Source organism: Protopterus annectens, chromosome 4.part1, assembly GCF_019279795.1.
Source record: "Protopterus annectens isolate FY-2018-M chromosome 4.part1, PAN1.0, whole genome shotgun sequence".
Lineage (NCBI taxonomy): Eukaryota > Metazoa > Chordata > Ceratodontiformes > Protopteridae > Protopterus > Protopterus annectens.
This window is the reverse complement of record NC_056734.1, coordinates 482,285,760-482,302,037: the sequence shown is the minus strand read 5'-3', so window position 1 is coordinate 482,302,037 and position 16,278 is coordinate 482,285,760. Positions and strand designations below refer to the sequence as shown.

At 39.1% G+C, this 16,278-nt stretch overlaps 1 protein-coding gene across 1 annotated transcript in view; it reads left to right on the top strand.

The window, feature by feature from the left end:
- The window catches only part of DYNLT2B (dynein light chain Tctex-type 2B), a 602,204-nt gene that overhangs the window by 258,318 nt on the left and 327,608 nt on the right, over positions 1-16,278 (top strand). The window lies entirely within an intron of this gene.

Sequence of the window (16,278 nt, the reverse complement as noted above, 5' to 3'; positions counted from 1 at the left end):
ATGCTTGTTAGTAAGAACCTGACCTTTAGCAACAGTGTTGAAGTAGCATGTAGTTTGATATTTTTGTATTAACAAAAAATATACAGTTTTGGTTCTGCTTGCCACTTAGTGATGATTGATGATCATACCACTCTACTTCTTAACACAAGAAATCTGGACAAAGGCAGAAATAATGGGGGAACAAATGCTCAATAATGGGGATAGATTTTAAATATGACTCTTAGAAAGTTGCTAGTTGAACAGGTTTTGCATTAGTGTCCATTTCTGGAAGGATATGAAATGTGGAACTCAAATGTCTGTTGTGATTTAGTGGCATCAGTCCTCAATGATTTGCTAGAAAGCCACACATCCACGCGTTTTATAAGAAACATACCAAAATATGAGGGAAAAATCTAGACATTGTGAAAATCTGGAAAGTATGCTGACAATTTTCTTTGTCAGTTCTCCCTAGAGAAAAGAATTCCCATAAAACTTAATTTTCTGGCCAAATTGGTTAGTATGCAGTGGAAAAGTCTTGTTAGTTTCTACCATTTCTTCTGTCCTCCACCCTGCTTCATTCTGTCATGCCAGGTGCCCAAATCCATCATTGGGTCTATCTGCTCCTCCTTCCTTCTTTGACTTATCTGAGTCAGCTGGGGACAGAATGGATCTCAAAAATTCCTGGAGGATGGTGCTGGCAATTCCTCCTGCTTGCTGAGCAAAGTTGTTATGACCTGTCTGTGGACTATGCCTCCCCTCAGGAAGAGTTTCCGATGAGCATTCTCTGCTCTGGATGGGTACGACCATGCTTTCCTGCCAGTGTCTCAGATAGCAAATCCACTACTCAAACACAGGTTGCCTGGGCCATAGAGCTTTATGCTAGGTTAATCTCTATCATTTTTGGTGTTTGAATTCTTTCCACATTTTAGAAAGATTGTGTATTTTTCCTACTTTTCAAAAATAAGATTTTCTAATCTTCTTAAGGCCTGTGTTTCCTGCAGAAGATTAGTCATAAGTGTGACTGTGACAGACTGCTTCGCCTCATATGAAGTATGCGATTTGTCTTGGGTTGCAGTCACATCTTGTGGGGTTGTGAACTTTGTAAGAAGTCCAACACTAACTCCAGACCAATTAGACTTAAAGCTTTACTGATTATTAGTAATACAAAATCCACTGGAGTCACCACACGGAGATTCTCACAAAATATAAAACCTTCTTTATTAGAAACAGGAACACAAGCGCTTTCACGTAGCTATACTACGCTTCTTCAGGTGTAATAAAACATTAAAACAGGCATGCTTATATACAAAAACTTTTGGTGCTCAAACCAGAAAATTAGACAATAATTGATTAATTATTAACACATTAACATTCCCTCCATATTCTGTTTAAAGAAACAGTATTAAGACATTCTAAAAGCAATATAAAAGCTGAAACATAAACGCCGTTACCAAACAGCATTAAACAGATCAGCAAAGCCTATCACTATATAACTACACGAGCTGACCAAAGCAATTATTTGACAACACTGTATAATAATATAAACATCGCAATCAAAACAAAAGGCAACATGAATATAAACGTAAACAAACCATGTTCCGGTTTAGAAATACATCTAAAGTATATTTTCCACCTTGTTCTGAAGTCGCTGTTTAATCACAAATAGTCCCTAAAACAACATTGCAAAAATGCAGACGTATTCTGCATAAAACTATCCTGCGATGAAAATTAGACCAACTTATATAAATGGTGCAGTGGAACGGACAACAGTCCGAATATTAAGAGCAGCTTACTCACCCATACTATTTACAAACACGGAAGATGATGGAACATATATCTATCGATTTATTCACAAGGACAGCTCTCTGCTGACATAATAACAACAAGTTCCATATGTATCCAAATTTCATTGTCTACGTTGATGCTGAATAGACCAAACAACTCAGCTATAACATCAAGATAAAACATTAACAGATAAACTAGTGGCAGCATCTAATTTGTAAAAGGAACGCTCCGCCTCCACGGACATGCGCCTAATGAACAAACCCTGTCAAAAAACCATTAAGCCCTGTTGGGGTGCGGAAGTGTACACCTAAGCTTATCACTGTCCAAGCGATAAGTGCACATTATTAACTAATATGCCACATATGTATTATAACCATTAAAAAGGAATGGGCTGATGCACTACAAAAAAAGTAATATAATATATATAAAAAACATGTAAACATAACAAAAAACATCTACCATACATGGAACACTTCTGAAACTTCATGTAATAAAACTTCCACGTAATGCATATAGTAACTAGACTGGATGCATACAGAGCTAAGGGATCTTTAATCAGAAAAGAAGTATCAGACTGCATCAGGCAATTTACGCCTCTTGTTAAAACTGAAAACAGAGAATACTGTATGTAATAGTATATAACTGCTTACAATGTCATGGTCCTCAAAGGACACATGATCCACTGTATGTCCGGAATGAATGTAAGGGGGACAAAGAGTCAGGCAGAGAACTAAATCTAACTGTGGTACTGACATGGGAAGTGGAGATATAGGACCAGCACTGAAATACAATTGTGGCCCGAAAAACGACCATCAAATACAATAAAATCATAAAACATATTGTATCAAAATCATAAGTTGAAACTGAAATACAAATAACTAAAGAAATATAAAACAAGAGAAGTGTATCCAAGGTGTGTGTTCAAAGAAAAGACACACAAACCTTGTGGAAAACTAACACTGAATCTCTAAAATACATATAAATATATAGAAAAATGTACTGAATCTAACAAAAAAGTGTGACAGGTGCACAAGACGAATAATTAATAAACTTTAAAACTAAACCATCTTTTTTCAACCCACATAAGGGGAGAAACAAAGAAACTAAAAACATAGAAAGAACCTCAGGCCAGATGTCATGAAATGTATGTCAACATTACAACTTTCTGTTATTGAGAACAGGTTTGACTGATACAAACTGATTAATGCCAGGGTATAAATGCGCTTTCAATGTAAGTATCCATTTAAGTTCCCTGACTGCCAACTGGTTCATATTATCTCCTTCCCTGTTGTTAATAGCCAGTAGCTCCAGAACCATAAAACTAAACCTATGTGTATTGTATTCTACTATATGTTTAGCTAGGGCATTACTTTCATGTCCTTTCTTAATGTCGTAGCAGTGGTTGTAGACCCTATCATGAAGTCTCCTCTTCGTGAGACCTACGTAAAAGACTTCACAGAGGTCACAAGTTGCTAAATAGATTAAATTTATACTGTTACAATCACTACGAAATCTAGGTATAAAAGTAAAAGATCCATCAGGATGTGAAAAGCTGACATTTTTAGATATGTATGGACACATATGACAATGTCCACATGGGAAGGTTCCCTGAGGATCACTAAAACTGTTACTTAGTGGAAAAGTCTGTTCTAGACATAAGGTTTGTTTCAGGTTATGACAGGTCTTATAGCTAAACCTTGGATAGTCACCCACAATTGTCCTAGTGAATGGATCCATGATCAAAACATTCCAGTTTCTACTGATAATTTTATTGAGATTGACAACATCACTAGTGTATTTAGTGACGTAACTCAGTCTATCAGTAAACTTATCATTTTTCGTTTTATGGAATGAAAAAATATTCCCAACAGAATTGATTTCATCTGTCCTATCCAACACTTTCAAGATGACTTCCTGCTTACAATCATTTACTAACTTAGGGGGATAACCCCTTTCTTTAAATAAACCTTCCAAATTACTAAGTTCTGAATATAAAATATCCCTATCTCTGCATATTCTGCATATTCTATACATTTGACTTAAAACTATCCCTTTAAAAGTAAACCTGGGGTGCATACTTTCAAAACGTAAAAGTGTGTTCCTCCAGGTAGGTTTTCTGTATAATGAAGTAATGATCCTATTGCCATTCAGCTCCAACGTTAGATCCAAGAAGTGTGCCCGATATGGAGATATTTCAGCTGTAAACCTTAAGAATGTAGTAGTGGTTTCTAATTCTGTAATAAAGTTCAGACATTCTACTTCTGTGCCCTCCCATACAAAAAGGACGTCATCAACAAATCTCTTGTACATCCTTATTTTGTTATAATTTGCATGTTTAAACAGATAGTTAAGCTCCCAATGGTGGACTACAAGGTTAGCATAACTATTCGCACAGGGGGTGCCCATGGCAACCCCCCATTTTTGCAAATATAGCTGATCCTGAAACAGGAAGACATTGTTGTCAAGTATCATTTCAAGAAGGCAATTAATCAAGATTTGTCTATTGCCACTATAGCCTGAGTTAGTAACGAGGATCTCTCTGATGGCCTGGAGCCCCAAATCATTGGGAATACTAGTGAAAAGATTCTTGACATCCATGGTTACTAATAACAAAGCTGTTCCCCTATTGTCTAACTCAAAACCTTTGAGAAACTCAATAAGTTGAAATGAGTCTTTCAGAATGACAGAAATGTCATCCAACAAAGGTCGTAGTAGCCCTTCCACAAAAGTTGAAATAGTGGAAGTTATCCATCGTTCACCAGAGACTATGGGCCTCATTGGTACTGGTTTAATTCCTTTGTGTATTTTAGGTAGACCTTTGATTATAGGGATGGTAGGAAATTCTATTAAAAAATACTCATGTAACTCACAGCTTATCTGACCACACATCAAAAGGTCATAAAGATTATCATGCAACATTTTAACAATTATATTAACCTTTTCTCTAGTGATTCTTTCATAAACCTTATCATCTGATAACATACTGTTCATAGTATCCGAATACTCTGAGGAATTCATGATAACCACTGCCCCACCCTTGTCAGCTGGCATAACAATAATATGGCCATTATTCTTCAGGGATTGAATGGAGTTCTGTTCATCTTTACTAACATTGAAAAAACAACACCTTTTCTTTTTGAAGCCAAACATTCATAAATATCCTTCTCACACATTTTTAAAAAACTCTCCACATTGTGTGGCATAAGAGGAGTAAAGCTGCTTTTTTAGTATCTAAAGCAGTGTTGTTTTTAAACAAAACCTTCAATGAAACATTGCGACAAAATAACCTCAAATCTATTAAAACATCACTCAAGAAACTAACTTGTGATGGAATGAAATTAAGACCTTTCTCCAATAGAGAAAGATCTGATTCAGACAAAACATGATCAGATATATTACATACTAAAGAGTTCAGTTTCTTTGTTTCCTTGTGTTTGTATACTTTTCTACGGAACCCTTTCTTTTCCTCGGTCCTCTGCTGTTCGACCGACCTCTCCATCCTTGCTGTTGCTTGACCGGGAAAGGTAAAAAACAATTACTAGCAGAAGATGTGTCCTTCGGTTTAGCACCTGCTAGTAAAAATGCTTTAGCTGCCTGTTGATTAGGAGGGGGTGTACCACTGTCCAGACTGACATCATTGACAAGAATAGATGCAAGATTATTGGACACTGATGCTATATTAGCCATTTTGTTAACCGTAGATGGAGCAGAATGAGCCGAGATGGCTCCAGTACTGGAGATAACAGTTGAAACCGGTGAAAAACTTGAGACATTACTTTGAGGTCCATCATTGGATATACTCTGTGTTCGTGTATTTACAGTTCTGGGCCATAAAAAGACTTGACCATGGGCAAAGTCATTAGCATCCCTTATGAGTTTCTTATGCTTGACAGTCTTCAGTCTTTCACTAAATGAGTGAACCTGAGCCCATAGGGAATCTAGTCTGTTGGTAAAGTACTCAGTCTTAAAACGTTCAATGATGACTTTATATTGTAGGTCTATCTTATTTCTTAGCTCAACTTCTAGAGGAGAAAAGTACTCTAACAACAGATTAATATAACTAAAGCCCAATTGTATGTTTTTTTTTTTTTTTTCTTTACTGATTATTATTTAAATTTAAAAAATGTGGAGAATGAAGGCAAGTCTTAGACTGAAGTGAAAGTTCAGATTTTGGTAGGAGAGCTTTCGGAGGGAAAATAAAAAAAATCCCTCAGAGTTTCAGAAAGCTTTGTTTGAAGCACATATGTATAATAACCTAAAAACATACTTTATAGGAAGCTGTAGGTAAAAGTAAAGCGTCATGTTCCAGTAAATCATTCAAAATCCTTCTCTGAATTCATATTATTTGATCTTAGACTCTGGCACTAGTGGCAATAAAAAGCAACACTTGAACAAAAAAAGCCAGCAAATCCCCTTTTTCCATTTGCACAGATCAAGTCACAAATTACCTGTGAATGTGTCAAGTGTGTCAGCCAGTAGGTAACTACAAATGGAAACAATTCCTTTCTCAATTCCTCCACATACTTAGGCCTCAACTTGCACTTTGACAGAGACACAGAAAATAGTTTGCATACTGTGGATATTTAAATACTACACATGTTGCACAAAGCTTTTAAAAATATAATGAGATATGATGTTTAATTTAGGAAGGGTAATCAGTTTGCTCACTGTGTAAATAGACCCTCCCCACATTTTTGGAAAACTATATTGCCATCTATTATGCTAATTACAGCAAAACTTTGTATAAAGTTGTAAAATCACATTCAATTAGATCTGTGGATGCTACAGCAACCTTTTTCAAACGTGTTCTGATAAATGTATCTTTGAGGCTACTATGTGAACTTGTAGTTATACATTTTCTAATCACCATATGTTGGGTGCCCATTCTCTACATATTTTTGAAACTGTGGCTATATGCAATACAGTGCTCCTTTCGAACAATACAATTAATTTAGTGGTGTGAATATACTTACCATAACTGTAAATGTTAGAATTTGCAAAATCATTACTTCAGGATAGGCTCAATACATCCTGCAAAGGATACTTTTTGACTTATTGATCTAGAGATCCTTATGCATAGGCATTAATTTCATATAGACTGATTCTCTACATTTTGATTGTTGCATTCTGCATTTTATTGAATGTGATCTTAGCCTTAAAATTGTGCTATGGGATAATGTTTTGGTTGTACTATAGTATTATTGAGATTCTATTGTTACCTGTCTTTAGATGTTCATCATATTGATTGCTGCTGCAGTAGCTTTAGCTGGATGGTTTATATCTTACTATAAAAATGTAACAGCCGGCCAGTTTCTAAAGCTTCAGGGTACATTCAATGCAGCCAAACTGTTTATTAGCTAAGGCTGAGTTGACTAAAGTGTAAGGATTGGGCAACAAGCCCTTCAGAGCTTTCCTGCCACCAAAGAATCCTCCTTCTGCGAGCCTTCAGTGGAATAAAAAGCACATACAAAACACTTCATTTTATACACCTTACTAATGCAATTAAATACTTAATTATTCAATTACATTAAAACTTTCCAATTACAAGAAATGTTCAAGCCATCTGGATTTAAAGTACCAAACTTTAAAATAAGTAAAGCTTCCTTATATAGAAGTTTACTTTTAACATCATAACAATTACTTTTTTCTACATGCTCTAAAATAGTGCCGTGTAAACCTTCAGGACTTCCATTATGATATTTTAAAAAATGCTGTGCAACTGAACTTTCATATCTACAGTTTTTTATCTCTCTAACATGCTAAATATTTAGCTATCCCTCTCCTTCTGACAAGAATGGGAAGGCTTTTGATAGATTTGGGAGAAAAAGGTGTATTCTTCTATAACAGCCAGTTTTAGGATTCCCAACTGTCAAACTCGTATGCTTAAGTTTATGCTTGCCTCTTTTTTAAGAATGAGTAATATTTGTAAACTGTTTCCTGTTCTTAAAAGTCTACTTTGTATAACTTAGTTGCTTTCATTTCTCAGGTTGCTACACACAGTTTTGAAATATACATATGATTCTGCTGATGTCACTTCTAGGACTGCCGACAATGAAACTGTTATCAAGAGGTTTTCAAAATCTCCCAAAAGATCCATTGGATAGAGTCTTCTCTTTTGGACCTTCTGCTACAGATGGCCTTAAAGTGTAATGATAATGGTAAGCCGATTCAAGGGATCTCTCAGATTTTTCAGCCCTCCTCCTCCTCCACCAAGTTTGCCAAGAGGTTCAGTGCTACAGCCTTCTTTAAAAGGCAGAAATAAACAAATTCTGCAAGCTTCTGTTAAGCAGATGTTTAAAAAACAATGGTAGGGAGGTTCAAAACAAAAGCAGGACTCCACCCCCACAGTAAATGATTCTGATAAGTCTGAGTAATTATTTACAAGATTTCTCTCCCATCATGGCAATCCCTTAATCCTTCCAGAAAGTCTGAACCTGCATTTCTTTCTTTGGCAACAGATAGGTTCATACAGATGGGTCTCAGAATAATCCATCAAGATTACAGGCAGCAGTAGGAGTGTCTCCATCTTTTCTGAGGGATTCCTCCTAAACCTCAAGACTAAACTGTCCTTTTCCGTCATTCAGCATATTCTCTTCCAGAAAGTGGTAGAAGCTATCCTTTCTCCTCGTTTAGGAGAGAGGTTTTACTCCAGGATGTTTCTGCTGCCACAGAAAGAATATTTTTGGAGACCAGTTCTTCTGGATCTTTCCTTTCTGAACATGTTTGTGATAGTGCCCAAGTTCAAAAGGTCACCTCACAACTTACCACTTATTCCCTTTTGAGTTTTCTAGTAACTTTAGATTTAAAGTTGCAAATCACATTCCTATAGATCCTGATGTCGGACATTTCTTAATGTTTTTTATGTCTGGATCACATGACTAGTTCTTGGCATTACCCTTTGGCCTAGACACTGCACAAAGGGTATTCACAAAGTGTCTGGCTGCTGTGATAGCATACTGCAGACTGCAAGGTATTCTGTTTTTTCCTTAGTTGGATGACTTTCTTATCTTTGCAGAGTATTTTGAAAGTGCCAGGAATCTCTTACCTGGTTAAGGGATCTCCTGCACAGACTGGGACTCCAGGAGAACTTAGTCTTTTCTGACCCCTTCCCACAGGATTGTCCAGGAGACACCTCAATTCAAAATGTTTTTCTTCCCCAGAAAGAAGTAGATTTGTATATAGATTTATTCCTGAGTTTTTCACTCGGACTACTGTCTCAGCAAGGGAATTCCTCAGGATTCTTGGTCTCATAGGATCTAAGATGTTCATGATACCGCTTGCAAGACTTCACATGAGACAAATCCAGTGGTACATGAAACTGATATGGTTGCAGCATCAACATCACCTGATGTTTCAGAATCCAGGTCTCCCATTCTCCCTTTCAGTTTCAGTACATTCAGTCAGAAGAGACACGTCAGACTTTTCTTGAGGAGCAGTGTCTGTGGTATAACAGTGCAGGGTGTTGCAGGTTTGTGAAAGCCTGCCATAACTTTGACAACATCTATAAACCCTGCTTTTGCAAAAGGAAGTAGAATGAGAGGGGTTTCTTTTATGCATTATGAGTTTGGATGCTGAGAAGACATTTGCTAGGGTAGAATGGAACTGTTAGTACTATTTATATGAAATGATGAGCCATATAGGATTCTCTGATCAACTAGTTACAGTGCTCACAAGAACATTTATACATGCAGTGATTAAGATCTGGAACAAGACAGGGTTGCTCCTGTGATGATGTGAAGTTATTGCCAGCTATGCCAGGAAAAGTAGAGCAGAGGATGTGTTAAACATATGCCAATATAGCTAGCTGGGGTTTTGTAATGAATTGTATGTCATTTGTATATCAAACTGATTTGTACAGGTGCTTGTGTTGAAAATGTATTTGTAAAGCTGCTTGTGTTAAAAATGTACCAACAATGGGTACAGAACAGAAATACACCTGTATAGCTAGACTGTATTGTAACTGTTGAAATGAATATATTGTAACAGAGAATACTAGAAGAGAAGAGGTTAATCTCAGCCAAGCTAACTTTGAAAAATAGTCTGAAATTAAATTACCTGGTTTAGGTCATAAAGATTGTGTCTTACAGTTCTGATTACAGCCAGAGACAAAATGTCTATGAAAACCAGGACTAGGACTCCTACTGTATTGTCCTTAAGTGTGAACTAATTGCTACCCTGGAAGGGTGAAAGTTTTTGAAATGTTTTTATAGCTTCCAGATGCTATAACATATCTTAGCAAAGATCTGTGTGTGTATTATGACACACATGTGCTACATTCTGTTTCAAGTGTCTAGTAAAGGGGGGTAGTGTGGGAACCAGAAGTCAGATGACCAGATGTATGTGATGTCATTCTGTAATCCACCCACATCATCTTGCCTTGCTTTATTAAGTAAGAAGGAAATAGTAATTCTGTAGATCAGTCAGGAAAATATAGTGAGATTAATTAAGTATTTTTTTTTGTATCTGTGTGAACCTTTCCATCTGTGTTATTTTTAATAGTTCCTACAATTAAAACTCTGGTGTCTATTGTAAATAGATATTTAGTGTTTTCATGTTTTTTATTATTTAAGTATATTTAGACGTTTTCATTGTGGCTGGTCTTTTAGAGAATATTTTAATCTTTAAGTGTACTTAGATTTATTTGGTGACAATGTGGCCGCTCTTGAAAGTCTTGCTACATTGGTCAAACACTACCATTTGTATTGGTATTAATTTTATCCAGTATAACTGAGTACCCTTGTTAAGAGCCTTACAGTAGCTGGCTTGGGAGTGTCCTGATGGCTGTATATACCTTATAGTCTGGGCAGAGGTGGCATAGCTTGTAAATCTGTGCCAGCCTTTCCCAGATGTGTGCATGTATCAAATCTCAAAGTGAGTGCGTCAGCTACTCAGATCAGGGACACAGAGCACTGGTTTTCCAGAGAGGGTGATGGAGGACTTGACTTGGAACACTCTGCTAAGGACCCAACTCTACAGCTGTATCAGTGGGGATTCTTATTTGGGGCATGGTGAGAGAGAGACATCCAGCCTCAGAATGGAATTGTGTTCCCTGTGTGCTCTTAAGGGAAGTTGTGCTTGGTGCAGAGACCTGCTTCTGGAAATACTGCCTGTATCTATCTTTGTTCCAAGTGAAAGTCCCTCACCATTATCCTGGTAAGTATTGAGACTCCTTGATCACTGGCCCAGAGGAAGGGCATCACAGTTCCTGCCTAGCTTTGGCAACTAGGATTCAAGCCTCTCCCATATAGAGATATATTTGAGTGGAACTCTGCAGAAAATATCTCTTTGCAGTTGATGTAATAGTCTACCAAACCAATCCAGAATTTGATATTTCCATTTGTTTGCCACACCAGAAGGCTTTCCAGGTATTACTGGGACACAAAATCAACCCCACAAAGACTGCGTCAATATCCATAAATTACTATTCCTCATTTAACATGGTCTAGCAGTCCCCCTACTTCTTAGGGACATAATTTTAAGTGCATAGTTATATGGATCATGAACAATTCCAATCAGGTGGCAAAAGTGATTTGGAATGGGATCAGGTTAAAAATCAGCAAGATAATTCAGAACACATGGCTTTCATGCCTAGACCTGCATGATAAAATTCAGGTGGTTAAAATGTTCATTTTGCCACATGTATTATATGCATGGCACTCCTACCTCTACATGCCAGAAAAGACCATGTGAAAAAAAATAGAAAAAGAGATTAGAAGATTAATTTTGAGAACTGAGAGACCAAGAATAAAGTGGAAAAAATGTATGCTCCCAGTGGAGCAGGGATGTTTAGGATTACCAGACTTGACGTTGTACCACAAGGACCCACAAGTAAGTTGGTATACTTGCTACAAGGCAAGAACTAATCCCCCATGTGGAAAGAGATGGAAATTAATTTTCATGGTATTGCATACAGACAAGGAGGTGGTGGTTTCTAGAAGAGTGTGATTAGCAATACAAGGGGTAATAACTTGAGCAGTTATGACTTCTCACTGGTACAGAAATGCCTAACATTTAAGTGTGTTTTGACCATGACGAGCAGATTTGCGTCCATTATGTTTTGGGACAGGAAACGCTGGGAGCAGAAATGCTGAGGTTGCAAGCCAGAAATGGGCTGTCTGTATCAGTGGAGCCTAGGTACTGGGAGCAGTTGGTGAGTGAGGAAAATGCATTAAACTGGCATGGATTAAAAGCTAAATTCCAGGTATTGAATAGCTATCACCTGCTATATCTGGGATTCAACTCTGAATATAGATACAGAAGACAAAATGCAGAAATGCGAGGAAATATTCTGGAAATTACAAGTTTTTGGACTGAGTCAAGGTCAAAGTCCAGACTTGAAAACGTTAAACAGAGGTTATAGGACATTACTAGAGTTGCAAAGGAGCTTGGTCTAAGACATGAAGGAAGACTGAGAGATGCAGCTAGAGACCACAATTACAGAGGAATATTGGAGGGAAATCTGTACCCAGGTATGCTAATAAACAAAGGCATTTCATATTCTTTGGGTGGAAGTGCCTCCATGGGTATTTTTACATGCCATCCCAATTAAATAAAACTTTTTCAGGTGCTACCTGTAACTGCTGATGAAGCATGCATACTGCAGAGTCAAGGTGGGAACATGTATTTTGGGAGTGCCCCACATTACAAGATGTTTAGAGGCAACTAAGTATGTAAATGTCAACAATCTGTGGAGCAGACTGTGAAGTTGGAAAGGGAAATTATTGAACTGCCATGGCGAACTAAATGCGACACCCCCCTGAGAAAACAGCTGCTTGTATGTACTTTATTATGCTGGCAGCAAAAGAAAAATGGAACAAGGTACTGGAAAAAGGATGCCCCATTAGTATTTGGACAAGTCATATAATTAGTTTGAGATTTATCATCTTCTTTCGGCTGTTCCCGTTAGGGGTCACCACAGCGGATCACCTGTTTCCATTTCTTCCTGTCCTCTGCATCTTGCTCTGTCACACCAACCACCTGCATGTCCTCTCTCACCACATCCATAAACCTTATCTCAGGCCTTCCTCTTTTCCTGTTACCTGGTAGCTTCATCCTTAGCATCTTTTTCCCAATATACTCAGCATCCCTCCTCAGCACATGTCCAAACCAATGTAATCTTGCCTCTCTGGCTTTGTCTCCAAACCTCCTAACCTTGGCTGACCCTCTAATATACTTATTCCTAATCTTGTCCACCCTCATCACACCCAGTGCAAATCTTAAAATCTTTAACTCTGCCACATTCAGCTCAAACTCCTGCCTTTTTGTCAATGCCACTGACTCCAACCCATATAACATAGTTGGTCTCACTACCCTCTTGTAGACCTTCCCTTTCACTCTAACAGGTACTCGTCTGTCAAAAATCACTCCTGATGCACTTCTCCACCCACTCCATCCTGCCTGTACTCTCTTCTTTACCTCTTGTCCACACTCACCGTTACTCTGAACTATTGACCCCAAGTATGGATTAAAAGGTGGAAAAGGGGGGTTCATAGGTTGGCACTAGGCTATCGGCCCTAGGGCCTATACAAGCCTAGCCAAACAATTCCCCAGATATTTCTTCCCACAATATTTATTTCCCTGGACCCCTGTCTAGCAGGGCGACTGACGTGATCCCTGGGGTGAATTTCCTATCTCCCATCCAATCGTCAAGGTTCCTTTTGAAGAGGGCCAAGGATGCACTCTGCTTGACATATATAGGCAGTTTTTTCCAGAGTATGGGGAGTCTCTGGGTCAGGAACCTATCCCTCCAGCAAGTTTTGTTCATTGTGATGACAAGGTTTAGATCCCTGGAGCGTGTGGCTCTAAGGGATTGGGATTTCTTTAAGTGGAGCATGTCCAGCAGCTCAGGGTTTGACATGGCCTTGTATATTAAGCAGAGATCTCCTCTGAGTAGACGATCTGCCACAGAGTATAGCTGATGGTTTTTTTAGATGGTCAGCATAGGGCATCTGAATTAGGCCTGTGATTCTTTTAGTGAGGTATTTCTGTGGCCTTTCCAACTGTTGCAGATGTCTTGTGAGGTACATACCAAATGGGGCGTTGTACTCCATAATGTGTCTAATGAGGGATGAGTACAGTGGAACAATGGCCTCCTTTTTTCTGGATGAAAAGCCCTTAGTGATGAGGTGTGCCACATAGAAGGATTTCCTGACTGTTATGGCAATGTTGTTGTCGAAGGTGAGACTACTGTCCACCTGTGTCCCTCTCATCACACCTTCGGTGTTTAGTGTACTGCCACCTATGTGGTAATTCATGGGTACATGGTTTTCCCCAAAGGGGATAACTATACATTTCTTGGCATTAAGCTTGAGCCCATGGCTCTAGCCCCAAGCATCTGTTTCTGTAAGGCTCTTTTGTAGAATATCCACATAATTTGGGGATTCAATAAATGGCTCCCAGTTTGCAGTCATCTGCGAACTTTGTTAGCAAGTGTCCCTTAGTGTTGGCCTGTACTTCAGAGAAGTAGATGCCAAACAAGAGCAGTCCCAGGACTGAACCCTGAGGTACTCCACTTGTCTGGAGCTGGATTTTGGAGTTGGCTACTTTTATAGTCTGGGTTCTGTCAGTAAGCCAGTTGGCAACCCATCAAGTGACGTAGGGATTTATGCCCAGCTTAGTAAGTTTATCTACGATTCCAGAGTGGGGGATGGTATTGAAGGCCTTGGCGAGGTCCAGATTGGCTGTGTGGACCGCCTTACCCTCGTCCACAGCTCTGGCGACTGATTCGAAGAAGCCAGTCAGGTTCAGCAGACTAGATCGTCCCTTCACGAACCCAAACTGGGTGTGGTCCAGTGTTTGAAGGTTGCCAATGTCTTTGTTTTATAAGTTCCATGATAATACTTTCCATGCCCTTGCAGATCAGGCTTGTCAGACTGATGGGACGGTAGTTCCCGGGACCCAAGGTGGATCCCCCCTTGTGGAGTGGGATAACTGTAGCTGTGCGCCACTCAGTGGGCATGAAGCCTGAGGTGAGGCTATGATTAAACATGACACTTAGGTGAGGTGCCAGTTCATTTTGTATTTCATGTAGTACACAGCCCGGGATGTCATCTGGTCCCATGGATGCTGTGTTCTTAGCTTTAGAGAGGGCGGTTTCTTCCTGTGTGGCCGTGATTACCAGAATTTGGCAATTGTTTCGTTTTGAGATGGGACCTTTATGGGGTGAGAGGGGGGTGAAGTTGGCACTAAATTGATCTGCCAGGAAATTGGCAATATCGTTGGGATCAGTATATTTAATGCTATTCTATTGTAGCTCAGAGCAGATCTGAGCATGCCATTTAGATTCTTGACATAACTATAGAATGCCTTGTGGTTGTCTTTGAAATCTTTGGCAATTTTATTTTCGTAAACTAGCTTTGGAGGCTTTTATGAGGGATCTCAGCTTCTTACTGAGGCTGGTAAGGGAGTTTTTTTGCATCCTGGGATTTTCCTCTTTTCTGCAACAGTTTCTTCCTTCTGTTATATATTTTGTTTATGGCAGGAGACCACCAAATTTGCTTCCTTTTTTTGGAGGAGAGTGTCTTGGTTCTATTTGGGATGGCACGATTCGTGCACAAGTGGATGTGCTCATACAGTGCCTTAGTGTAGGATTCAGCAGTCGAATTTTCAGCTTCCATCTGCATGGGTGCCATGAAGTTTGTCTCTTCTGACTTAAGTAGCATGAAGTTGGCTTTGGAGAAGTTTTGTTTGCAGAGGTTTCCTTACTGGGGGGTGGGGATGGGATGTGGATGTCAAGGGTGATTTTGCTTATGGTCAAACCTGACCAATGAGGGGGTGACCACTGGTGTGGAGCATCTATCTCCCATGTTGGTAATGACCAGGTCTAGGATATTGGACCCCCTGGTAGGACAATGGATTAGTTGATCCAGGGCCTTGAAATTTATGAATTCCAAGAACCGTTGGGAAAGGTGTTGGTACCCGAGTAGTTTTCCCAGTTAGGCAGGGTGTTTGGTTGCATCTTAATATTTTCCAGTATGTTTAGAAAGATGTAGAGAGAATCCTGGGGCATGGTGAGGTATCTGTAGCAAGGTACAGTTTGGATTGCAGTCTTGCCTAGTGTTAGTTGCACCTGGAGAATTTCAGATGCATTGTGTTGGGCAACTAGCATGGAGGTGTGAATATGGACACTCCTCCACCTTTAGTATTTCGTTCTTGGTTTGGTGGCCGAAAAGTGTGGTAAGAGTTGTAGCCTAGTATTGCAGGGGGGCTCTCTGGAGTCTTGAACCAGGTCTCAGTTACTGCACAGATATCGATGTTTTCCATTTTTAGGAGTGCCTCGAGAGAGTGCATTTTGAGGTTTAGACTTCTAGCATTGAGTAGCATTACCTTCAGATTGTGCATGCTTGTATCTGTTACGGTGGTGGTTTTGTCCTTTGAACCTTGCCTAAAAAAGGCACTATAGGGGTGGCAAGAGCTTTAGCCAGTAACTTGAATCCCGGGGGGGAGTGACAGGTGCAGACCATCTCTGTAATGCAGTGAAATAGCACACCTAGCAGTAGATTTAGACAGAAGTGG